The sequence below is a fragment of the Brienomyrus brachyistius genome, unplaced genomic scaffold (assembly GCF_023856365.1).
Source record: "Brienomyrus brachyistius isolate T26 unplaced genomic scaffold, BBRACH_0.4 scaffold57, whole genome shotgun sequence".
Classification (NCBI taxonomy): Eukaryota; Metazoa; Chordata; class Actinopteri; order Osteoglossiformes; family Mormyridae; genus Brienomyrus; species Brienomyrus brachyistius.
Genome location: NW_026042332.1, coordinates 615,765 through 641,239, shown reverse-complemented (window position 1 = coordinate 641,239; position 25,475 = coordinate 615,765). Strand labels below are relative to the sequence as shown.

Genomic DNA, 25,475 nt, shown 5'->3' with positions numbered 1-25,475 from the left:
CAAAGGTTAGCTTCAGAAATAAGAAATATTTCAGCAAGTTTCATGAGCAACACCAGGTTAAAGCCAGATGCAACAATGACAGATTGAGAATGGAGCATAAGTGCGCAGACTGTGCAGGTATTTCTGGGTGATTTTCGGCATAACGTGAGAAATTCAAGATCAAGTATTGTAGGTCGTGAATGCAGGAGTGGCTCTGTAGCGCAATGGATAGCGCATTGGACTTCTAGTCAAGCACTTAAGGAGTGATTCAAAGGTTGTGGGTTCGAGTCCCACCAGAGTCGCATGTTTGCGAGGCCAGTCTGTGAAAATCTAGCGCTGTGTCTTTCATAATGTTGCAAGTTGAAATGCCGTGGGTCACAGAGTGATGTCACCGTTGGCCCCCTCTGCCCCCAGTTGCTCCTGGAACAGTCTGACCCACGCTCTCAAAATATGTATATTGCTTTAGATCACAAGTGATTGCTCCGAGACAGGGGTGGGCGGTCTTATCCTCAAACGGCTAGTGTGTATGCAGGTTTCTTTTTTTAACCTTTAGGTCAACTGTTCAAACTCAGATTTGAGGACTCTTCAGCCAATCAGTCCTCTAATTAGTAAGCTAATTGTGGAGTCACAGGAAAAACCTGAACACAAAGTTGCCCTTTCTGCGTAATATTGGCCACCCCTGACAAACTGACAGGAGCTAACATGGGCGTGGCTTATCAGGACAAGCATGATAGGGGTGTGGCATTCATAAGTCTGGCTTATCAAGTCAGGTATTCTAGGGGTGTGGCTTACCAGGAAAGGCATTATAAGGGTATGGCTTACACGGGCGTGGCTTATTCACTCAGGTATTATATGGGTGTGGCTTACCAGAACAGACATGATAGGGTGGGACTTAGGTGGGTGTAGCTTATCAGGACAGTCATTGCTGAAATTTCACAAAACACCACGGACACTCTTCTGGACACATGTCCACAGCTTCTGGTTACGTGTCCAGAGAGTAGTACCTGCTAATCTGTATTACATGAAGGTGGCACCAAAGGTTAGCTTCAGAAATAAGAAATATTTCAGCAAGTTTGATGAGCAACACCAGGTTAAAGCCAGATGCAACAATGACAGATTGAGAATGGAGCATAAGTGCGCAGACTGTGCAGGTATTTCTGGGTGATTTTCGGCATAACGTGAGAAATTCAAGTTCAAGCATTGTAGGTCGTGAATGCAGGAGTGGCTCTGTAGCGCAATGGATAGCGCATTGGACTTCTAGTCAAGCACTTAAGGAGTGATTCAAAGGTTGTGGGTTCGAGTCCCACCAGAGTCGCATGTTTGCGAGGCCAGTCTGTGAAAATCTAGCGCTGTGTCTTTCATAATGTTGCAAGTTGAAATGCCGTGGGTCACAGAGTGATGTCACCGTTGGCCCCCTCTGCCCCCAGTTGCTCCTGGAACAGTCTGACCCACGCTCTCAAAAAATGTATATTGCTTTAGATCACAAGAGATTGCTCTGAGACAGGGGTGGGCGGTCTTATCCTCAAACGGCTAGTGTGTATGCAGGTTTCTTTTTTTAACCTTTAGGTCAACTGTTCAAACTCAGATTTGAGGACTCTTCAGCCAATCAGTCCTCTAATTAGTAAGGTAATTCTGGAGTCACAGGAAAAACCTGAACACAAAGTTGCCCTTTCTGCGTAATATTGGCCACCCCTGACAAACTGACAGGAGCTAACATGGGCGTGGCTTATCAGGACAAGCATGATAGGGGTGTGGCATTCATAAGTCTGGCTTATCAAGTCAGGTATTCTAGGGGTGTGGCTTACCAGGAAAGGCATTATAAGGGTATGGCTTACACGGGCGTGGCTTATTCACTCAGCTATTATAGGGGTGTGGCTTACCAGAACAGACATGATAGGGTGGGACTTAGGTGGGTGTAGCTTATCAGGACAGTCATTGCTGAAATTTCACAAAACACCACGGACACTCTTCTGGACACATGTCCACAGCTTCTGGTTACATGTCCAGAGAGTAGTACCTGCTAATCTGTATTACATGAAGGTGGCACCAAAGGTTAGCTTCAGAAATAAGAAATATTTCAGCAAGTTTGATGAGCAACACCAGGTTAAAGCCAGATGCAACAATGACAGATTGAGAATGGAGCATAAGTGCGCAGACTGTGCAGGTATTTCTGGGTGATTTTCGGCATAACGTGAGAAATTCAAGATCAAGCATTGTAGGTCGTGAATGCAGGAGTGGCTCTGTAGCGCAATGGATAGCGCATTGGACTTCTAGTCAAGCACTTAAGGAGTGATTCAAAGGTTGTGGGTTCGAGTCCCACCAGAGTCGCATGTTTGCGAGGCCAGTCTGTGAAAATCTAGCGCTGTGTCTTTCATAATGTTGCAAGTTGAAATGCCGTGGGTCACAGAGTGATGTCACCGTTGGCCCCCTCTGCCCCCAGTTGCTCCTGGAACAGTCTGACCCACGCTCTCAAAAAATGTATATTGCTTTAGATCACAAGTGATTGCTCCGAGACAGGGGTGGGCGGTCTTATCCTCAAACGGCTAGTGTGTATGCAGGTTTCTTTTTTTAACCTTTAGGTCAACTGTTCAAACTCAGATTTGAGGACTCTTCAGCCAATCAGTCCTCTAATTAGTAAGGTAATTGGGGAGTCACAGGAAAAACCTGAACACAAAGTTGCCCATTCTGCGTAATATTGGCCACCCCTGACAAACTGACAGGAGCTAACATGGGCGTGGCTTATCAGGACAAGCATGATAGGGGTGTGGCATTCATAAGTCTGGCTTATCAAGTCAGGTATTCTAGGGGTGTGGCTTACCAGGAAAGGCATTATAAGGGTATGGCTTACACGGGCGTGGCTTATTCACTCAGCTATTATAGGGGTGTGGCTTACCAGAACAGACATGATAGGGTGGGACTTAGGTGGGTGTAGCTTATCAGGACAGTCATTGCTGAAATTTCACAAAACACCACGGACACTCTTCTGGACACATGTCCACAGCTTCTGGTTACATGTCCAGAGAGTAGTACCTGCTAATCTGTATTACATGAAGGTGGCACCAAAGGTTAGCTTCAGAAATAAGAAATATTTCAGCAAGTTTGATGAGCAACACCAGGTTAAAGCCAGATGCAACAATGACAGATTGAGAATGGAGCATAAGTGCGCAGACTGTGCAGGTATTTCTGGGTGATTTTCGGCATAACGTGAGAAATTCAAGATCAAGCATTGTTGGTCGTGAATGCAGGAGTGGCTCTGTAGCGCAATGGATAGCGCATTGGACTTCTAGTCAAGCACTTAAGGAGTGATTCAAAGGTTGTGGGTTCGAGTCCCACCAGAGTCACATGATTGCGAGGCCAGTCTGTGAAAATCTAGCACTGTGTCTTTTATAATGTTGCAAGTTGAAATGCCGTGGGTCACAGAGTGATGTCACCGTTGGCCCCCTCTGCCCCCAGTTGCTCCTGGAACAGTCTGACCCGCGCTTTCAAAAAATGTATATTGCTTTAGATCACAAGTGATTGCTCTGAGACAGGGGTGGGCGGTCTTATCCTCAAACGGCTAGTGTGTATGCAGGTTTCTTTTTTTAACCTTTAGGTCAACTGTTCAAACTCAGATTTGAGGACTCTTCAGCCAATCAGTCCTCTAATTAGTAAGCTAATTGGTGAGTCACAGGAAAAACCTGAACACAAAGTTGCCCATTCTGCGTAATATTGGCCACCCCTGACAAACTGACAGGAGCTAACATGGGCGTGGCTTATCAGGACAAGCATGATAGGGGTGTGGCATTCATAAGTCTGGCTTATCAAGTCAGGTATTCTAGGGGTGTGGCTTACCAGGAAAGGCATTATAAGGGTATGGCTTACACGGGCGTGGCTTATTCACTCAGGTATTATATGGGTGTGGCTTACCAGAACAGACATGATAGGGTGGGACTTAGGTGGGTGTAGCTTATCAGGACAGTCATTGCTGAAATTTCACAAAACACCACGGACACTCTTCTGGACACATGTCCACAGCTTCTGGTTACATGTCCAGAGAGTAGTACCTGCTAATCTGTATTACATGAAGGTGGCACCAAAGGTTAGCTTCAGAAATAAGAAATATTTCAGCAAGTTTGATGAGCAACACCAGGTTAAAGCCAGATGCAACAATGACAGATTGAGAATGGAGCATAAGTGCACAGACTGTGCAGGTATTTCTGGGTGATTTTCGGCATAACGTGAGAAATTCAAGATCAAGCATTGTAGGTCGTGAATGCAGGAGTGGCTCTGTAGCGCAATGGATAGCGCATTGGACTTCTAGTCAAGCACTTAAGGAGTGATTCAAAGGTTGTGGGTTCGAGTCCCACCAGAGTCGCATGTTTGCGAGGCCAGTCTGTGAAAATCTAGCTCTGTGTCTTTCATAACATTAGAAGTTGAAATGCCGTGGGTCACAGAGTGATGTCACCGTTGGCCCCCTCTGCCCCCAGTTGCTCCTGGAACAGTCTGACCCACGCTCTCAAAAAATGTATATTGCTTTAGATCACAAGTGATTGCTCCGAGACAGGGGTGGGCGGTCTTATCCTCAAACGGCTAGTGTGTATGCAGGTTTCTTTTTTTAACCTTTAGGTCAACTGTTCAAACTCAGATTTGAGGACTCTTCAGCCAATCAGTCCTCTAATTAGTAAGCTAATTGTGGAGTCACAGGAAAAACCTGAACACAAAGTTGCCCTTTCTGCGTAATATTGGCCACCCCTGACAAACTGACAGGAGCTAACATGGGCGTGGCTTATCAGGACAAGCATGATAGGGGTGTGGCATTCATAAGTCTGGCTTATCAAGTCAGGTATTCTAGGGGTGTGGCTTACCAGGAAAGGCATTATAAGGGTATGGCTTACACGGGCGTGGCTTATTCACTCAGCTATTATAGGGGTGTGGCTTACCAGAACAGACATGATAGGGTGGGACTTAGGTGGGTGTAGCTTATCAGGACAGTCATTGCTGAAATTTCACAAAACACCACGGACACTCTTCTGGACACATGTCCACAGCTTCTGGTTACATGTCCAGAGAGTAGTACCTGCTAATCTGTATTACATGAAGGTGGCACCAAAGGTTAGCTTCAGAAATAAGAAATATTTCAGCAAGTTTGATGAGCAACACCAGGTTAAAGCCAGATGCAACAATGACAGATTGAGAATGGAGCATAAGTGCGCAGACTGTGCAGGTATTTCTGGGTGATTTTCGGCATAACGTGAGAAATTCAAGATCAAGCATTGTAGGTCGTGAATGCAGGAGTTGCTCTGTAGCGCAATGGATAGCGCATTGGACTTCTAGTCAAGCACTTAAGGAGTGATTCAAAGGTTGTGGGTTCGAGTCCCACCAGAGTCACATGATTGCGAGGCCAGTCTGTGAAAATCTAGCGCTGTGTCTTTTATAATGTTGCAAGTTGAAATGCCGTGGGTCACAGAGTGATGTCACCGTTGGCCCCCTCTGCCCCCAGTTGCTCCTGGAACAGTCTGACCCGCGCTTTCAAAAAATGTATATTGCTTTAGATCACAAATGATTGCTCCGAGACAGGGGTGGGCGGTCTTATCCTCAAACGGCTAGTGTGTATGCAGGTTTCTTTTTTTAACCTTTAGGTCAACTGTTCAAACTCAGATTTGAGGACTCTTCAGCCAATCAGTCCTCTAATTAGTAAGGTAATTGGGGAGTCACAGGAAAAACCTGAACACAAAGTTGCCCATTCTGCGTAATATTGGCCACCCCTGACAAACTGACAAGAGCTAACATGGGCGTGGCTTATCAGGACAAGCATGATAGGGGTGTGGCATTCATAAGTCTGGCTTATCAAGTCAGGTATTCTAGGGGTGTGGCTTACCAGGAAAGGCATTATAAGGGTATGGCTTACACGGGCGTGGCTTATTCACTCAGGTATTATATGGGTGTGGCTTACCAGAACAGACATGATAGGGTGGGACTTAGGTGGGTGTAGCTTATCAGGACAGTCATTGCTGAAATTTCACAAAACACCACGGACACTCTTCTGGACACATGTCCACAGCTTCTGGTTACATGTCCAGAGAGTAGTACCTGCTAATCTGTATTACATGAAGGTGGCACCAAAGGTTAGCTTCAGAAATAAGAAATATTTCAGCAAGTTTGATGAGCAACACCAGGTTAAAGCCAGATGCAACAATGACAGATTGAGAATGGAGCATAAGTGCGCAGACTGTGCAGGTATTTCTGGGTGATTTTCGGCATAACGTGAGAAATTCAAGATCAAGCATTGTAGGTCGTGAATGCAGGAGTGGCTCTGTTGTGCAATGGATAGCGCATTGGACTTCTAGTCAAGCACTTAAGGAGTGATTCAAAGGTTGTGGGTTCGAGTCCCACCAGAGTCACATGATTGCGAGGCCAGTCTGTGAAAATCTAGCACTGTGTCTTTTATAATGTTGCAAGTTGAAATGCCGTGGGTCACAGAGTGATGTCACCGTTGGCCCCCTCTGCCCCCAGTTGCTCCTGGAACAGTCTGACCCGCGCTTTCAAAAAATGTATATTGCTTTAGATCACAAGTGATTGCTCTGAGACAGGGGTGGGCGGTCTTATCCTCAAACGGCTAGTGTGTATGCAGGTTTCTTTTTTTAACCTTTAGGTCAACTGTTCAAACTCAGATTTGAGGACTCTTCAGCCAATCAGTCCTCTAATTAGTAAGGTAATTGGGGAGTCACAGGAAAAACCTGAACACAAAGTTGCCCATTCTGCGTAATATTGGCCACCCCTGACAAACTGACAAGAGCTAACATGGGCGTGGCTTATCAGGACAAGCATGATAGGGGTGTGGCATTCATAAGTCTGGCTTATCAAGTCAGGTATTCTAGGGGTGTGGCTTACCAGGAAAGGCATTATAAGGGTATGGCTTACACGGGCGTGGCTTATTCACTCAGGTATTATATGGGTGTGGCTTACCAGAACAGACATGATAGGGTGGGACTTAGGTGGGTGTAGCTTATCAGGACAGTCATTGCTGAAATTTCACAAAACACCACGGACACTCTTCTGGACACATGTCCACAGCTTCTGGTTACATGTCCAGAGAGTAGTACCTGCTAATCTGTATTACATGAAGGTGGCACCAAAGGTTAGCTTCAGAAATAAGAAATATTTCAGCAAGTTTGATGAGCAACACCAGGTTAAAGCCAGATGCAACAATGACAGATTGAGAATGGAGCATAAGTGCGCAGACTGTGCAGGTATTTCTGGGTGATTTTCGGCATAACGTGAGAAATTCAAGATCAAGCATTGTAGGTCGTGAATGCAGGAGTGGCTCTGTAGCGCAATGGATAGCGCATTGGACTTCTAGTCAAGCACTTAAGGAGTGATTCAAAGGTTGTGGGTTCGAGTCCCACCAGAGTCGCATGTTTGCGAGGCCAGTCTGTGAAAATCTAGCGCTGTGTCTTTCATAATGTTGCAAGTTGAAATGCCGTGGGTCACAGAGTGATGTCACCGTTGGCCCCCTCTGCCCCCAGTTGCTCCTGGAACAGTCTGACCCACGCTCTCAAAAAATGTATATTGCTTTAGATCACAAATGATTGCTCCGAGACAGGGGTGGGCGGTCTTATCCTCAAACGGCTAGTGTGTATGCAGGTTTCTTTTTTTAACCTTTAGGTCAACTGTTCAAACTCAGATTTGAGGACTCTTCAGCCAATCAGTCCTCTAATTAGTAAGCTAATTGGGGAGTCACAGGAAAAACCTGAACACAAAGTTGCCCTTTCTGCGTAATATTGGCCACCCCTGACAAACTGACAGGAGCTAACATGGGCGTGGCTTATCAGGACAAGCATGATAGGGGTGTGGCATTCATAAGTCTGGCTTATCAAGTCAGGTATTCTAGGGGTGTGGCTTACCAGGAAAGGCATTATAAGGGTATGGCTTACACGGGCGTGGCTTATTCACTCAGGTATTATATGGGTGTGGCTTACCAGAACAGACATGATAGGGTGGGACTTAGGTGGGTGTAGCTTATCAGGACAGTCATTGCTGAAATTTCACAAAACACCACGGACACTCTTCTGGACACATGTCCACAGCTTCTGGTTACATGTCCAGAGAGTAGTACCTGCTAATCTGTATTACATGAAGGTGGCACCAAAGGTTAGCTTCAGAAATAAGAAATATTTCAGCAAGTTTGATGAGCAACACCAGGTTAAAGCCAGATGCAACAATGACAGATTGAGAATGGAGCATAAGTGCGCAGACTGTGCAGGTATTTCTGGGTGATTTTCGGCATAACGTGAGAAATTCAAGATCAAGCATTGTAGATCGTGAATGCAGGAGTGGCTCTGTAGTGCAATGGATAGCGCATTGGACTTCTAGTCAAGCACTTAAGGAGTGATTCAAAGGTTGTGGGTTCGAGTCCCACCAGAGTCACATGATTGCGAGGCCAGTCTGTGAAAATCTAGCACTGTGTCTTTTATAATGTTGCAAGTTGAAATGCCGTGGGTCACAGAGTGATGTCACCGTTGGCCCCCTCTGCCCCCAGTTGCTCCTGGAACAGTCTGACCCGCGCTTTCAAAAAATGTATATTGCTTTAGATCACAAGTGATTGCTCTGAGACAGGGGTGGGCGGTCTTATCCTCAAACGGCTAGTGTGTATGCAGGTTTCTTTTTTTAACCTTTAGGTCAACTGTTCAAACTCAGATTTGAGGACTCTTCAGCCAATCAGTCCTCTAATTAGTAAGGTAATTGGGGAGTCACAGGAAAAACCTGAACACAAAGTTGCCCATTCTGCGTAATATTGGCCACCCCTGACAAACTGACAAGAGCTAACATGGGCGTGGCTTATCAGGACAAGCATGATAGGGGTGTGGCATTTATAAGTCTGGCTTATCAAGTCAGGTATTCTAGGGGTGTGGCTTACCAGGAAAGGCATTATAAGGGTATGGCTTACACGGGCGTGGCTTATTCACTCAGGTATTATATGGGTGTGGCTTACCAGAACAGACATGATAGGGTGGGACTTAGGTGGGTGTAGCTTATCAGGACAGTCATTGCTGAAATTTCACAAAACACCACGGACACTCTTCTGGACACATGTCCACAGCTTCTGGTTACATGTCCAGAGAGTAGTACCTGCTAATCTGTATTACATGAAGGTGGCACCAAAGGTTAGCTTCAGAAATAAGAAATATTTCAGCAAGTTTCATGAGCAACACCAGGTTAAAGCCAGATGCAACAATGACAGATTGAGAATGGAGCATAAGTGCGCAGACTGTGCAGGTATTTCTGGGTGATTTTCGGCATAACGTGAGAAATTCAAGTTCAAGCATTGTAGGTCGTGAATGCAGGAGTGGCTCTGTAGCGCAATGGATAGCTCATTGGACTTCTAGTCAAGCACTTAAGGAGTGATTCAAAGGTTGTGGGTTCGAGTCCCACCAGAGTCGCATGTTTGCGAGGCCAGTCTGTGAAAATCTAGCGCTGTGTCTTTCATAATGTTGCAAGTTGAAATGCCGTGGGTCACAGAGTGATGTCACCGTTGGCCCCCTCTGCCCCCAGTTGCTCCTGGAACAGTCTGACCCACGCTCTCAAAAAATGTATATTGCTTTAGATCACAAGTGATTGCTCCGAGACAGGGGTGGGCGGTCTTATCCTCAAACGGCTAGTGTGTATGCAGGTTTCTTTTTTTAACCTTTAGGTCAACTGTTCAAACTCAGATTTGAGGACTCTTCAGCCAATCAGTCCTCTAATTAGTAAGCTAATTGGGGAGTAACAGCAAAAACCTGAACACAAAGTTGCCCTTTCTGCGTAATATTGGCCACCCCTGACAAACTGACAGGAGCTAACATGGGCGTGGCTTATCAGGACAAGCATGATAGGGGTGTGGCATTCATAAGTCTGGCTTATCAAGTCAGGTATTCTAGGGGTGTGGCTTACCAGGAAAGGCATTATAAGGGTATGGCTTACACGGGCGTGGCTTATTCACTCAGCTATTATAGGGGTGTGGCTTACCAGAACAAACATGATAGGGTGGGACTTAGGTGGGTGTAGCTTATCAGGACAGTCATTGCTGAAATTTCACAAAACACCACGGACACTCTTCTGGACACATGTCCACAGCTTCTGGTTACATGTCCAGAGAGTAGTACCTGCTAATCTGTATTACATGAAGGTGGCACCAAAGGTTACCTTCAGAAATAAGAAATATTTCAGCAAGTTTGATGAGCAACACCAGGTTAAAGCCAGATGCAACAATGACAGATTGAGAATGGAGCATAAGTGCGCAGACTGTGCAGGTATTTCTGGGTGATTTTCGGGATAACGTGAAAAATTCAAGATCAAGCATTTTAGGTCATGAATGTAGGAGTGGCTCTGTAGCGCAATGGATAGCGCATTGGACTTCTGTTCAAGCACTTAAGGAGTGATTCAAAGGTTGTGGGTTCGAGTCCCACCAGAGTCGCATGTTTGCGAGGCCAGTCTGTGAAAATCTAGCGCTGTGTCTTTCATAATGTTGCAAGTTGAAATGCCGTGGGTCACAGAGTGATGTCACCGTTGGCCCCCTCTGCCCCCAGTTGCTCCTGGAACAGTCTGACCCACGCTCTCAAAATATGTATATTGCTTTAGATCACAAGTGATTGCTCCGAGACAGGGGTGGGTGGTCTTATCCTCAAACGGCTAGTGTGTATGCAGGTTTCTTTTTTTAACCTTTAGGTCAACTGTTCAAACTCAGATTTGAGGACTCTTCAGCCAATCAGTCCTCTAATTAGTAAGCTAATTGGGGAGTCACAGCAAAAACCTGAAGACACAGTGGCCCTTTCTGCGTAATATTGGCCACCCCTGACAAACTGACAGGAGCTAACATGGGCGTGGCTTATCAGGACAAGCATGATAGGGGTGTGGCATTCATAAGTCTGGCTTATCAAGTCAGATATTCTAGGGGTGTGGCTTACCAGGAAAGGCATTATAAGGGTATGGCTTACACGGGAGTGGCTTATTCACTCAGGTATTATAGGGGTGTGGCTTACCAGAACAGACATGGTAGGGTGGGACTTAGGTGGGTGTAGCTTATCAGGACAGTCATTGCTGAAATTTCACAAAACACCACGGACACACTTCTGGACACATGTCCACAGCTTCTGGTTACATATCCAGAGAGTAGTACCTGCTAATCTGTATTACATGAAGGTGGCACCAAAGGTTAGCTTCAGAAATAAGAAATATTTCAGCAAGTTTGATGAGCAACACCAGGTTAAAGCCAGATGCAACAATGACAGATTGAGAATGGAGCATAAGTGCGCAGACTGTGCAGGTATTTCTGGGTGATTTTCGGCATAACGTGAGAAATTCAAGATCAAGCATTGTAGGTCGTGAATGCAGGAGTGGCTCTGTAGCGCAATGGATAGCGCATTGGACTTCGAGTCAAGCACTTAAGGAGTGATTCAAAGGTTGTGGGTTCGAGTCCCACCAGAGTTGCATGTTTGCGAGGCCAGTCTGTGAAAATCTAGCGCTGTGTCTTTCATAATGTTGCAAGTTGAAATGCCGTGGGTCACAGAGTGATGTCACCGTTGGCCCCCTCTGCCCCCAGTTGCTCCTGGAACAGTCTGACCCACGCTCTCAAAATATGTATATTGCTTTAGATCACAAGTGATTGCTCCGAGACAGGGGTGGGTGGTCTTATCCTCAAACGGCTAGTGTGTATGCAGGTTTCTTTTTTTAACCTTTAGGTCAACTGTTCAAACTCAGATTTGAGGACTCTTCAGCCAATCAGTCCTCTAATTAGTAAGCTAATTGGGGAGTCACAGCAAAAACCTGAAGACACAGTGGCCCTTTCTGCGTAATATTGGCCACCCCTGACAAACTGACAGGAGCTAACATGGGCGTGGCTTATCAGGACAAGCATGATAGGGGTGTGGCATTCATAAGTCTGGCTTATCAAGTCAGGTATTCTAGGGGTGTGGCTTACCAGGAAAGGCATTATAAGGGTATGGCTTACACGGGAGTGGCTTATTCACTCAGGTATTATAGGGGTGTGGCTTACCAGAACAGACATGGTAGGGTGGGACTTAGGTGGGTGTAGCTTATCAGGACAGTCATTGCTGAAATTTCACAAAACACCACGGACACACTTCTGGACACATGTCCACAGCTTCTGGTTACATATCCAGAGAGTAGTACCTGCTAATCTGTATTACATGAAGGTGGCACCAAAGGTTAGCTTCAGAAATAAGACATATTTCAGCAAGTTTGATGAGCAACACCAAGTTAAAGCCAGATGCAACAATGACAGATTGAGAATGGAGCATAAGTGCGCAGACTGTGCAGGTATTTCTGGGTGATTTTCTGCATAACGTGAGAAATTCAAGATAAAACATTGTAGGTCGAGAATGCGAGAGTGGCTCTGTAGCGCAATGGATAGCGCATTGGACTTCTAATCAAGCGCTTAAGGAGTGATTCAAAGGTTGTGGGTTCGAGTCCCACCAGAGTCGTACGTTTGCGAGGCCAGTCTGTGAAAATCTAGCGCTGTGTCTTTCATAATGTTGCAAGTTGAAATGCCGTGGGTCACAGAGTGATGTCACCGTTGGCCCCCTCTGCCCCCAGTTGCTCCTGGAACAGTCTGACCCACGCTCTCAAAAAATGTATATTGCTTTAGATCACAAGTGATTGCTCCGAGACAGGGGTGGGCGGTCTTATCCTCAAACGGCTAGTGTGTATGCAGGTTTCTTTTTTTAACCTTTAGGTCAACTGTTCAAACTCAGATTTGAGGACTCTTCAGCCAATCAGTCCTCTAATTAGTAAGCTAATTGGGGAGTAACAGCAAAAACCTGAACACACAGTGGCCCTTTCTGCGTAATATTGGCCACCCCTGACAAACTGACAGGAGCTAACATGGGCGTGGCTTATCAGGACAAGCATGATAGGGGTGTAGTTTTCATGAGTCTGGCTTATCAAGTCAGGTATTCTAGGGGTGTGGCTTACCAGGAAAGGCATTATAAGGGTATGGCGTACACGGGCGTGGCTTATTCAGTCAGGTATTATAGGGGTGTGGCTTACCAGAACAGACATGATAGGGTGGGACTTAGGTGGGTGTAGCTTATCAGGACAGTCATTGCTGAAATTTCACAAAACACCACGGACACACTTCTGGACACATGTCCACAGCTTCTGGTTACATGTCCAGAGAGTAGTACCTGCTAATCTGTATTACATGAAGGTGGCACCAAAGGTTAGCTTCAGAAATAAGAAATATTTCAGCAAGTTTGATGAGCAACACCAGGTTAAAGCTAGATGCAACAATGACAGGTTGAGAATGGAGCATAAGTGCGCAGACTGTGCAGGTATTTCTGGGTGATTTTCTGCATAACGTGAGAAATTCAAGATAAAGCATTGTAGGTCGTGAATGTGGTTAGTGGCTCTGTAGCGCAATGGATAGCGCATTGGACTTCTAATCAAGCACTTAAGGAGTGATTCAAAGGTTGTGGGTTCAAGTCCCACCAGAGTCGAATGTTTGCGAGGCCAGTCTGTGACAATCTAGCACTTTGTCTTTCATTGTAAAGTTACAGTTCAAACATGCTCATTGGCGCTGCACCTCTATGGAAGATCCTGTGCACTTTTTCTAATAGGAGAATAGGCAAAAATAAGCTTATTGGTCAATATACTTCCATGATGTGGTTCTGAGGACTGCATAGATGCCGTGCTTCAATGGGAGTCCATGAGAGCTCCATGCATTTCCTTTGCTTATGCAGCGTTGATTGGACAGATAGACTTGATATTTTGACCTGCCTGGAAGACAGGCTTCTCCTCATGGTGACTGGGAGACGTCTCAGTGGGATAGAACAAAGTACCACTAATATAAATGCTCACGGACTGCATGTTTCACATTCAAACTCAATCACATTCAAAGGATAGCAGAATGTCCATTTAAATAGCTGACTGGCTAAAATAAGAAAAAAATGCCTTTTTCGCTCATATTGCCAACTGTCTACACTGTGTGTCCGATGTTGAACGTCACCGTTCGCATCCGCTTTGGATAAAAGCGCTCGATAAGTGCTAAATAATGTAAAAATTAATTTTAAAAAATGCTTCGTTACTACTATGCTAAGAATCCATATTGGTATGTGGTTCCTCAATGTGGAAATATCCAGTATGAGACTCATAACAAGAGACAGTATAATTTACCTTAGCTAACACGTTGACTGAGCAGTGATCTGTGTTCTACATACACAGTAAAGCACTGAGAGGATTCAGCTGATCTATCTAACAGTGAAGTCCATGGTGGCATTCCATTCATGTTGTTGACAATGGAATGTAAAGTAGGCGTTTGCCTCAAGTTTCAGCCATATCTAGAAAGTTCTGGATGAAATACCCTTCTGGATGAAAGAGCTCCCATGCACACTTCCAGGCTCTCATGCTCATGCAAGAAATCTTATGATAAATCTTAATTATTCCATCAAACACATAAAATTACGTACATCAAAAGCATTAGGGTAGATTGCAAACCCTACAGATTACATACAGGGTAATGAAGCTGTCACATACATGTGTGGGCATATGTGTGCAGATTTGTTTTGAAATAAAAATCTCACGCCAGCCACCTGACCACAGTTGGCAACCCTGGTCTCAGTGCTGTGTGCACAGGGGGAGTACAGGGTGTGCTCAGAGGATGAGCGAGGGTGGGGGAGGGGTTGCTCGCACATGGAAGCTGCCCTCAGACCTGCAAGCTAGCCATGGCTTTGGGCAAGTACTGCTGTTAACCTAACGACCATCTGGAGTGTGTTTTTATCAGTGGGAAAGACTTAAACCAACAAACAGACCGGCGTCTGGATACAGAGGTCTTGCCTGCATTTGCATCAGATAGCAGCTCTAAGGCTCTCCATGAGTGCCGATGTCGGTGGAAAAGTCAGCGGGTGCCGTTTGATCCGGGGCCATCTCTACCACATCCCGCCCGGCTGTTGATTTCAGGCTCCGGTTTCCGCGGACAAAGCCAGCCTGCTGGGCTCTCGGAAGAGCAGAGCAAAGCCGTCGCGTCCAGCAGATGTTCGGCAAGCTCTTTCATCCCGGGCTACTGTTCAGCTCTCAGTCTTGCAGTTTGCCAATCGTTACTATCAGATCCCTTTTACTGAAGTAATTCAGACGGCACTTGGAGGCCCCCGGGGGCCTGCTGACTATCACTAAAGGAGCTGCATTTTTTTTGCAAATTGGATCAAGGCAGATTTTACAAGCAGGATAATAAAGCTGACATTCTCTCCCCCCCTAAAACAGCTGATGACCAACAGGTCAGCCGTAATCAGGATTTCAATCTGTGACCTTTAACCTACAAACTCTAAGGTACTTTTTTTTTTGGGGGGGGGGGGTGACTTACTGTGAGCTAATAGTACATCCCTAGCCTTTCTATATGATTTTATCATTCGGTTTGCATTGCATAAAAATTAAACTACTGGCTAAGGGGGGGGGGGGGGGGGGGTTGAATAACTATAAAAAATAGAAGATTTATAGTTCACCTCCTTTGCAAAAACCCCCAGCGTTCTGTGCTCCAGTGGGACACTGGCTACACTGTGGTACCAGGGAAAGGAGCTTGGGAATGATAGTCTGAAACACGAAGATGTGGAATTCTTTTCAGGTTTATCTATTCCCTGCTGTGTGAATATGACTTATGGGTGGGGCTGGCTCAGCCGTCTTCGACGATTCAGCTTTAAAACTCTCACACACAGAGCGATGCATCTTTCTGCACGCGCTCAATCCCACCTGACACCTAGATGACAGCTGTGATCGTTTCGATGCTTCAGAGATTAGCTACACCCTACATACCAATTCCAATCACAACAAGGACACCTGTCAGCTCCGTGCCCGGAACCTGGCATCGCACGCAGACTATCAGCATAGGCAGCTTCGCTTTCTTGGCTGGCAAAGATCAAAAGCAGGCTGCTGTCCTTTGCAGGGTCCTAGGAGTGATCCAAATCTTTGCGACACCTTACAGTTTACATTGGTTGAAATCAGGTTCAGAGGTATATGACAGGAGAAGTAAAACCCATTTCTTGTCCTGGGAAGACTTTGCCAATCAAGAGCGAGGAGAGTGAGGTTCACTGTCCACAACATGCCTGAGGGATTGAGGTCCGGAAGGACCCCAACCTGCACTCCGGCTGAACTACCTTGTGAAAGGTAGGCTGTGTGAAAGTCTCACATCTCATATTTCTATGAGGCTTTCGTAGTTGGAACTTTTATTTATAGTTTCTAATAACTGAAAGCCAATGTCTTCTTAAAAGAAAAAAAAATCCCCATTGTAAACCGATGGCAGTATTTTCACACACTTTGTCCGGGTGGGTGGCACCTTCCCCTTTGAAATATTTTCACTTTTCACATTAAAGTACATTCCTTCCTAATTAAGACTTTCTTTGACACTTCATAAATGTTTCCCAACCAATTCCCCTAGTAAAAGTGCTACATTCACTCAAAGTTTCCTTTATGCCGAATACCCAGAATCCCCGGCACCTTGGGAGGCGGAGCTACCATCAAAGGGTGCCAAGGACGATTTTAGCCACACATTATGGGTAAGCAATGCTTACTGATATTTGTACTAAAAGTTACTGTTACTGACATTCAACTTCATTCTTCAAAAGCTATTTGACTGGAATAGGTAGGTTCCTGAAGTAGTGGTACCGAAGCAGAGCCTTCTGGGTATGAACATGCTGTCCATACATACATAGGTCATCACGGTTTACTGTTGGAAGAACACAATTTCATCTCTGAGATGCAATTCCGTGAGATCTGAGCCAGACATGGCGCACTGCTCCATTATACTACCCAACATCAGCCTGGAGAGAGAATGATGCCCCGTGATGAAGTGTTCGGGACGCATACGGAAGTCCAAAACTCGCATCCTGTCCAGGCTCCTGAGTCCGCCTCCACCCTCACATCCCAGTGACACGTCCATCTGCACTTTGGTAACACTGTAGCCAGGGGCGCTGTAAAGGGGGGGTAAACGATGACGATTCTCGGGGCCCATGACTGAGAGGGGGCCCAGAGAAGCCCCCAATAAACTGTGTTGGGGGCCCTGTCAAGATTCTTTTCATGGGGCCCAAAATCCTTAGTAGCGCCCTTGACTGTAACCAGTGGACATGAACACCAGGAGGAAGTCAGTATATTTTCCATAGAATGTTAGCTGCAGTCAGCATTCGCTGCTAATGACATCTTATGGAAGGAATTTTTATAAGAATCATTTATCTGACACAGATGGTGCATCTCTGTGTCGTCGTCTGACAGCTAGATTGTTCACCTAAACTGCCCATTTAACCATCCAGTCCGACCTCGCTTTGTGTCCTGTGGAGACGCTCCCGGATTTCCGAACCATGAACACCAGTCGGGATGTGGCTTAAGACCAAATTCAATTCCTTACAAGTCACCTTTTCTATATTATGACCTTGGGACAGGAAAGGCACCGTTTATGAAGACTACGAACCCGAGGCCAAGCTAGTATGTTAGCATGGTGCTTTATGTTCCAGTCAGCCTTGTTAATAAGGTTTGAATTACTTACAAAAATATACTGCTCTTAAGTAAACACAGGTGTCTTTGGGCTAATGCAAATCTGAATATGTGTCAGCTATAAGAAACGGAATGATTTTGCCCTCGAGCAAAATAATTGAAATAAGTTCATGTTAACAAAGACATGCAGTAATCTTTTAATCTGTCGAAGGCTATAATTATGGATTACAGTGATGTTTAAATACCACATGAGCACATACACAAACAATGTTTTCATTAAAACCTGAAAACATTTCCCCACAAAGAGGTGTCCTTACATGTCAGATTAATATCTGAATCTACCGTAATTAATAAAAAAAAAATAAAATAAAATTTGAATAAACCAGAATTCACTTGTGGAGGAGGTGTGGGTGTGGGGTTTGGCTCATTTTAAACTCCAGCCCAGTGCTATAAATGGCAAAAAGCACACAAAGGTAAATTTTTGTATCACTCTGTACTGGGAACTAACAACATCATACTTATCTTGACAAGACTCAACAAGCGCCATTAATAATACAGCAGGCCCACAGCGGGGCCAGGGCCGCGGTAACGTTACCGCGTGAAGGAGGCGGCGCGTGCGATCAGCACACCCCGCCAGCTCTCAGTGCGCACTGGCATGATGCGTGTCCCCCGGAGCGCTCGGCACCTCGGCTGTATATTATTACAGTCTGTCATGTACTATACTGTACTCCCCGCCGTCCGCTGACGGATTAATGACCCACAGTTGGCAGCGGGGGTGGTGTGTAGCTCAGCGGGGAAGGGCGTCCGTCCTTAGGGTGATGTCATCGCACCTTCGAGCCCCTGAGCAAGGCCCTTAGCCCCCACTCTCCCCAGAGACTGTCATACCCCACACCTAATAAATAAGCATAAATAAATAAACAGCATGTCCACCATAGCTGAGTGGCTGAGGTGGAGTTTGCATAAAGAAAGGATTATGGGACAGCTGAGGCCTCACCCGTACTGTCAGACACAATAAAATGTGAGATTGCACACAGCAGACACCCCCCCAGGAGCTCTGAGGTGGGGGTGCTGAGGCACTGACAGACAGACACCCCCGCCATCGGTCAGCATTCCTGACCCGGCTGCCTGGCACAGGACACCCCGCGGGGGGAAACAGGCCTCGCTGGAATGTGCAGGTTAGAGCCAGCCCTCATGGGGAAGCTGCTGCAGGAATCGGGTTACCCTGCGTGGGGCACATGGTCACGGTGAGTCCATCTCCCACACACCCTCATAGGGGAGGGGGGGGTTCTGTTGGTAGCCGATTGAGATGAAAGGCAGCGTGACTGCACTTTCTGAGTGTCTGTCTGTCTGTCATGTCTCATATATGGATGTCATATAGAGCCCCGACAGGCATGATGGGAAAAGCAGACAGAATTACACTCTTATTTACCGTGTAGGATCAGTCACGAAAGTGGAACTTACTCTTTGCAGCTGTAATGCTGCTATAAGCTTAGGAAGGGAAAGGAGCCTAATACTCCCTGGCTTGGGGGGTTCAGAACCCAGCACCACCTGGCATGTGTGAAGGATAGTGTGCGTTTGCCTTTTTGTGCTGGGTTTTTTTTCACAAAAGTCCTATGATGTGCATTTAGGTGAACGGGAGTCTTTTGGTATGTGATTGTGTGTGTGTGTGTGTGTGTGTGTGTGTGTGTGTGTGCTGGCATCCTGTCCTTGGTGAGCCCTGCCTCGTGACCTGTGCTGCCCTAGCTGGATCCTAGCTGCACCCATGACCCCTGACTGCATAAGGGTTTTATGTTCATTTGCAATACACAGTAACACCTGTAATAATTACACAAGTGGTTGGACTGAGTGTGTTTTTTAAAATGAACAAAATGCCAAATCCCTGTAAATAAATGGTGCTGAAATACCTGATGTGTAGCCAGCAAGAGTAACAGCTGACGAAGGCATCTTCAGAAAAGGCAGTCTATAGCCATGTTTTTAAGCCTTAAAGGAAATGTGACAGTACATTTAACAAGAGAAAGAACCCCATTTGGTCACTTTCCAGCCAATCAAATCTTAGCCCCCCAAACCATTTCCGTATCTTCTAAGTGCCCCCCCCCCCACAAAGAATGACCACAGGACGCCCCAAGGAGCAGTGTGTAGGATTCTAGGGGCTAATAAAGCTAAGATCTTTTCTTATTGTCTTTTTGTACAAGGACCATTTTCTCCTGTTTGCTGGCTGCCCAAGAGGCAGACACCCCCGCTGTAAAGTACTTTACCTCTACAGACAATGCCCCCACCCCCATAAAATAAAATGTCCCCTTGGTGGGGTATGCTGGCGCAGGACTCACCTCAGCTCTGGGCTGAGACGTATGTTGTGGGGGATGAACGAGGGAAGACAGGCGTGTGCAGACAGAGACGGAGACACGCTGTGATGTGCATGATGGGGGGCTCTGCGGGTTAGGTTGCTGGTTCAAATCCCTGGGTCAGGAGAGTGATTGCACAGTTGGGTCCCTGATCAAGGCCCTGAATGCCCAATTGCTCCAGGGATTGGCTGGCCTCGCTTTCTCAAAAAAATGTGTCATTTTGGATAGAAGCAGCTGCTAAATTAAACGTAAATGCTTGACACACCGTGAGTTTATTTAACAGTAAACTGGGTTCACCACTAATAGTTTAGTCCTGGAAAACTGTCAAAGTCCCAGAGTGCATCGCTCCGCAGCAAGTCTAATCGCAGTACGCATGTATATAGCTTCATAAAAGCTTACTAGCTGCTTTCTGAATGCAAAGGGACCGATGTTTTTTGATGAGCCGTTTTTAACAGCTGCTTTACTTACTAGGCTCTTACAGTATTTGTACTGTGGTTTTACTATCTGGGCCACAACTGCTCCTCGGTGATGGAAAGGGAATCCGTCTGGAATGGAACAAAGCGAATCCTTTTGACCGTAAATCTGCAAAGGCATGTCCATAAAAAAAAGCCGTAATGAAAAACTCTCTTTAAGTGCTCATTAACATGGCCTGTTTTCCCCTCAGGTCCTTCAGGCAGGTATAAAGCCAAGAATTACCCTAATAAATTATCAAGGGCGACACGGAGCTTTAGATCTGCATGGAGAAGTTTCCGCTGGTGGATTTAAGATAATAATTTATCATGAATTACACCAGCAGAGATGACTGCGGGACTGTTATTGTGTATTTTGGCCTTTTGATTTTGAATACAGGATGAGCAAATGACTTCATGACAGACAGTAACACACCAGCTAAATCACTACCATCTAATAAGTCTGATTTATTAAAACAATGTTATGAATATGATCCAAACACTGTCCAATAGGCTGTCAGGCCACATTAAATTACTGCTGAAATGCTAGAGATGCTGTTGGACAAACAGCAATTATACAATAACATATACTTCTGTGTGGCAAAATACAGTATGCATATCCATATAGAGGCTGAAAATTCACAAGGCAAATTTAAGACTTTTAATTTCAAGCGCATTATAACTCTTAAAACGCTCAGAATAAAGTGATTAACTCAAAAACAAAGGCTTTGAAAACTTGGAAGGAAAGGTGTGTGATTTCCACTGCATACTGAGCCATTTCGCCAAAACCACCAGGGAAAAAGGAGCTCAGATTCCTTGTGGCTGCATTATAATCTATTCAGTTGTCGGTATCTATCTGCTGTTTGCTTTATCTGATTAGAACTCAGCCACACAGAGCAGGTCTAAGCGAACAGAGCCACAGGCCTTCATGGCTTAAGTACCTCCCTGCATATGAAGCTATTTGTTTTTCTAACAAGGGCCTTTGCTGGGATCAGTTTGAGTAGCTTAGCATTTCGTAGGTTGTGAACATAAGGATGGTTGCAGTGGCAATTGGGGTTAAACGCTTGGCTCAAGGCTACTTTCCTGAACTTTAACCTTCCTACCTCTAAAAGTAATTCCACCCCCCCCAAAAATATCAGGTTTTTAAAAAAGTCCGTTTCATGTGTCCTTGGGCTCTGCTTTCAAAAAACACCGCAAATCCCTCAAACGACATTTGTTTATTTTGAAAGCCCGCAGAGAATGGGGTTTAGGCACAGCGCTCTGCGTTGTTTAATCCTTAACACCCCCCACCCCCGTCTGCGTGCCTGTTTGCTGTCAGCCTGCTCGACTGCTTAATGTAGCCTCACATTTACATTAAAATGGTGACTGGCCCCCAGGCTGTTCAGGTTTTACTTCTCAGTTTCACATTAATCCCTGGTGCTATGAAAGGCCAAGGCAAGTTCACTGGGAAAAGCAACATCCGTGCAAGAAAAAAACTTTGTTTTATAACAAAGTAACATTGTTATAACTGTAAAAGCTTAAGCAAATGCAACCAGGAAGAAACCGGTTCTAAACAGAGGTACCCAAACATCTCACCCCCTGCCTGCACACACCGCAGCTTCTGCCGTCGGCTCAGCCTCCCCTCTCCTGAAAATGACCAACAGTGCTGTCCGCCACCACCTGACTTTTGGGGTAAAGGAGACACCTGCAAATATGGAGAAGCTCTGAGACACACGGGCGAGTTTTCGCACCTGCAAAGTTTTCAGGCCCCAGAGTCAACAGAAGGCGAAGTTCCATAGGGAGCTTCAGGTTTCTGCAGGAAGGTGGCGAGATGCCATCAGCCACGATCAAGGTGCTTCCCCTTCTTGCGCTGAGAGCACGTCGGTTGCCATTAGCTGGATAAATACTTGGGTTTTGGTCACGCTCTTTCAGGACCAGCAGATGTTCTGATACTTATACTAATCATCACACCTGAAGTGTGAGCTCACTCTAAATCGTCTCAAACCATCTGCTCAGTCAAAACCTACTCAAACCTCAATTCTCCCTGCATCATTTAAAATATAAATTTTATTTAATTAGCACAAAGTTTTGTTGATATGTACATTACATAAAATGAGGATAGATTTAAATTTAGTGTTCAGTGCCTAATTCAATTAAGCAAATAATCAGACGATTTTAGCGGGCAGTATATAAAGCTTATTATTTCCGCTACCTTAATTACCACGCATATCTGCATCTACATGGGCATCAACGGCCTAACCCTGTAGTAACAAGCCTCAGTTACTCCTTTGTTAACTGCGCCTTTCCAGAAAGATTTAATCTTGCCAGATGATGATAGATAAGGTTCCAATTCCACCATGACCTTTCAAACTCCGTTAACTGTTAAGATTAAATAACAAGCGTGCTGTTTTACCTGGGAGTTATGCCAGGATTGTTATCTTGATGATTGGCTATTACCCAGTAGTTTGCATTAATCGTACATAAATGATGCCTGATAGGTCATCTGATAGGTACTGCAATAAAACAGAGGAATCTCCTGTGGTGGGCCAAGAGATCATGCTGAGCTTCTTGCCAAGAGTAGAGGTTTTAAAACCTCTAGAAGATATTTTTCCCTCCTTGAGAGCATCTGTAAACTGTCAGGTTGTTTTTAGATGCTCATACCAATTCCCATGATCTTATAAAAATTAATCTGACCACACACCAAGTTTTGATCCTTGTCCATTCCAACTCAGTCATTTCGTATTTTATATGGTGATTTGGGGGGAAATAACACAAGAACAACGGTAAAGAAGTAATGCTGGAGGCAGTTAGCGGTCAGGGCACCCACCTGCATGTCCTGGCAAAAGCAGGGAGGGTCACAGCACTCCGGTGTGTCAGGAAACAAAGAGCCACTGTACTGCCACACAAGCACAGAATTACACTTAGCAGGTGGAGAAATTTCCCTGGTGACTGGAGACATCAGCGGCTCAACAGAGCAAAAGGACGAGGCACCATCTGCCGGTTCTCAAAAAATATATAAAAACGGCGAAGTCACACAGTCTGCGACAGGCGATTAATGATGTTCACACAGCTTTATCGATTACTTTCAGACAGTGCCATCCTCCAGGGGCAAGTTAGGAGCACAGCTGATATACGAAGGTTTCAGGGTCTATGTCCATCCATCCATTTTCCAAACCGCTTATCCTATTGCGTCCCGGAAGTAATGGGCATGAGGCAGGGAACAACCCAGGACGGGGGCCAGCCCATCACAGGGCACACTCACACATCATTCACTCACACTCACATGGGGAGAGCATGCAAACTCCGCACACATGTAACCCAGGTGGAGACTCAAACCTTGGTTCCAGAGGTGTGAGGCAACAGTGCTAACCACTACACCACCATGCCGGAATATTACACAGTATATTAACTTAACTGTTAATGCTTCAGAGGCTCTGTTATGCCTCCTGCCATCTGTCAGAGAATTTATTTATTCTTATTTTCTTATTTCTTGTAGGTGTGTCTTCATATCATTATATAATATTTATATACTTTATATTTTAAAGGGTTATCGGTGGGTTGGAGTGGTGGCTCTGGGGTTAGGGATCTGTATTAATAACTAGAAGGTTGCTGGTTTAAATCCCATGAACGTCCAGAGTAATTATACTCCATTGAGACCTTGAGCAAGGCCCTTAACCTGCAATTTCTTTGTCCTGGGTATGATGTTAATCTATGTCCAGCCCTATAAGGAGGTCCTCCACCTTCCAAGGAGGACCTTGGGGCCTGGTGGCAGGATTGGCACTCCAGTCACCAGGAGAAACCTGCGGAGGTATCACAGGGCTGCACTCTTGTGGTGGGTGTGGCAACGCACTGTAACCAGTGTATGCTCCTCACCTCTCTACTCTATGGTATTCTACATGCGTATGTAATTTTTGTTAATTAATGCTTTCTAAACTGGAAAGCACTTTGGGTTTGTTGTTTTTAAATGTGTTATATAAATAAATGAGTTGACTTGACTAGATGTCAAAAAATACAGCAGCATGTATTAATATACTGCAGGGATGTCAAACTCCAGTCCTGGAGACCTGGAGCTTAATTTTTTTTCCCTGTTCCACCGCAAATGATTCAGCTCAAGAGCTGTGTGGTAATTAACACAAGGAGGTGCAAGGAGTTGAATCAGGTGTGTTAAACGAGGGGAAACCCAAAAATGCATAGGGCTTGAGTTTGACTTATTGCAAATAAGTACGCAGATGTCACGAATGAGACAACAGTTTATCCATAATTAAGGGGCACTCTGATATTAACAATAAAAAGCAAACATCTTAAAGTACAAAAATTATTACATGTCTGTCTGAAAGCAGAAGATGTGGAATGAAATGGGAAAATGACGTTTAGCTGATATGTAGCCACTAAACATCATGCTGGATCTGCAGGAGGCGAATGTGTGTACAAAATGCATAAAGGCAACCGTACACCTGCTGTTAATCGCACCCAGGGCCTGAGGGGAGTCACTTGATAGCGCAGAGCCAATTTGTAAATCCTGTAGGACCAGTGTCTGCCTCACAGCAGCACTGTCCACATGCATGACATGAGAACAAACGTGATGCCCTTGTTCATATCATACATGTATAAAAACAGAGCCCTATTAGTGACATTGTGGACGTCCCAGTGCTGTAAGCCTGACGCCTAACATCACATCCAGCTGCAGATAAGATCAGACTCTGCTTTCCCTTCTGAAATAACCCTTCTTGGTTTTACCCCCCCATCTCTACCCCGTCTCTAAGTGTCCCCAATCCTTTCTCCCATTCCAGTGTCACATGCCATTATACCTGAAAGATGATTTACTTTCAGTTTTTAAATGCAAATATCTGGTGGGTCTAGACTAAGCGCCGGTCCTCCTTCCAAGGTCACGTCTTTGGTGGCTACACAACCTGTTTGGTAATGAGCTCTGACCCTTTCAAACGCCACTGCCAAGCAGCAGTACTAGCAAGCAGAGGTGGAAAGTTCAGATCCAGAAAGTACAAATCCAGACCAAGGTTTTGTTTCAACCAACCAGCCGAGCACTATGTGACTGTGACTTTTAATACTCAGCTGGTCGGTTGAAACAAAACCTTGGTCTGGATTTGTACTTTCTGGATCTGAACTTTCCACCTCTGCTAGTAGGCGGGTTTCCACAGGTCTCCTCTGCTTCATGTTCTCCTCATATTACTCCACACATCCCCTCAATTTAAAGTAAACTTGGTTCAACCCAAGGCATCAGCCAAGCACCAGCCCGGTTTCAACCTGTGATTTAGAAATA

The 25,475-nt window shown here is 45.5% G+C and overlaps 14 non-coding genes across 14 annotated transcripts; all 14 read left to right on the top strand.

The window, feature by feature from the left end:
* Window positions 1–189: 189 nt before the first annotated feature.
* trnar-ucu (transfer RNA arginine (anticodon UCU)) lies at window positions 190–281 on the top strand. Its single transcript is given in 2 exon segments — window positions 190–226; window positions 246–281. It is a non-coding gene; the product is annotated as a tRNA-Arg (tRNA).
* Window positions 282–1,202: 921 nt separating this feature from the next.
* On the top strand, window positions 1,203–1,294 carry trnar-ucu (transfer RNA arginine (anticodon UCU)). Its single transcript is given in 2 exon segments — window positions 1,203–1,239; window positions 1,259–1,294. It is a non-coding gene; the product is annotated as a tRNA-Arg (tRNA).
* Window positions 1,295–2,215: 921 nt separating this feature from the next.
* On the top strand, window positions 2,216–2,307 carry trnar-ucu (transfer RNA arginine (anticodon UCU)). Its single transcript is given in 2 exon segments — window positions 2,216–2,252; window positions 2,272–2,307. It is a non-coding gene; the product is annotated as a tRNA-Arg (tRNA).
* Window positions 2,308–3,228: 921 nt separating this feature from the next.
* Window positions 3,229–3,320, top strand: trnar-ucu (transfer RNA arginine (anticodon UCU)). Its single transcript is given in 2 exon segments — window positions 3,229–3,265; window positions 3,285–3,320. It is a non-coding gene; the product is annotated as a tRNA-Arg (tRNA).
* Window positions 3,321–4,241: 921 nt separating this feature from the next.
* On the top strand, window positions 4,242–4,333 carry trnar-ucu (transfer RNA arginine (anticodon UCU)). The gene is given in 2 exon segments: window positions 4,242–4,278; window positions 4,298–4,333. It is a non-coding gene; the product is annotated as a tRNA-Arg (tRNA).
* Window positions 4,334–5,254: 921 nt separating this feature from the next.
* Window positions 5,255–5,346, top strand: trnar-ucu (transfer RNA arginine (anticodon UCU)). Its single transcript is given in 2 exon segments — window positions 5,255–5,291; window positions 5,311–5,346. It is a non-coding gene; the product is annotated as a tRNA-Arg (tRNA).
* A 921-nt stretch (window positions 5,347–6,267) lies between these two features.
* Window positions 6,268–6,359, top strand: trnar-ucu (transfer RNA arginine (anticodon UCU)). Its single transcript is given in 2 exon segments — window positions 6,268–6,304; window positions 6,324–6,359. It is a non-coding gene; the product is annotated as a tRNA-Arg (tRNA).
* Window positions 6,360–7,280: 921 nt separating this feature from the next.
* On the top strand, window positions 7,281–7,372 carry trnar-ucu (transfer RNA arginine (anticodon UCU)). Its single transcript is given in 2 exon segments — window positions 7,281–7,317; window positions 7,337–7,372. It is a non-coding gene; the product is annotated as a tRNA-Arg (tRNA).
* A 921-nt stretch (window positions 7,373–8,293) lies between these two features.
* Window positions 8,294–8,385, top strand: trnar-ucu (transfer RNA arginine (anticodon UCU)). Its single transcript is given in 2 exon segments — window positions 8,294–8,330; window positions 8,350–8,385. It is a non-coding gene; the product is annotated as a tRNA-Arg (tRNA).
* A 921-nt stretch (window positions 8,386–9,306) lies between these two features.
* On the top strand, window positions 9,307–9,398 carry trnar-ucu (transfer RNA arginine (anticodon UCU)). The gene is given in 2 exon segments: window positions 9,307–9,343; window positions 9,363–9,398. It is a non-coding gene; the product is annotated as a tRNA-Arg (tRNA).
* A 921-nt stretch (window positions 9,399–10,319) lies between these two features.
* On the top strand, window positions 10,320–10,411 carry trnar-ucu (transfer RNA arginine (anticodon UCU)). Its single transcript is given in 2 exon segments — window positions 10,320–10,356; window positions 10,376–10,411. It is a non-coding gene; the product is annotated as a tRNA-Arg (tRNA).
* A 921-nt stretch (window positions 10,412–11,332) lies between these two features.
* On the top strand, window positions 11,333–11,424 carry trnar-ucg (transfer RNA arginine (anticodon UCG)). Its single transcript is given in 2 exon segments — window positions 11,333–11,369; window positions 11,389–11,424. It is a non-coding gene; the product is annotated as a tRNA-Arg (tRNA).
* Window positions 11,425–12,345: 921 nt separating this feature from the next.
* trnar-ucu (transfer RNA arginine (anticodon UCU)) lies at window positions 12,346–12,437 on the top strand. The gene is given in 2 exon segments: window positions 12,346–12,382; window positions 12,402–12,437. It is a non-coding gene; the product is annotated as a tRNA-Arg (tRNA).
* Window positions 12,438–13,359: 922 nt separating this feature from the next.
* Window positions 13,360–13,451, top strand: trnar-ucu (transfer RNA arginine (anticodon UCU)). The gene is given in 2 exon segments: window positions 13,360–13,396; window positions 13,416–13,451. It is a non-coding gene; the product is annotated as a tRNA-Arg (tRNA).
* Window positions 13,452–25,475: the final 12,024 nt, after the last annotated feature.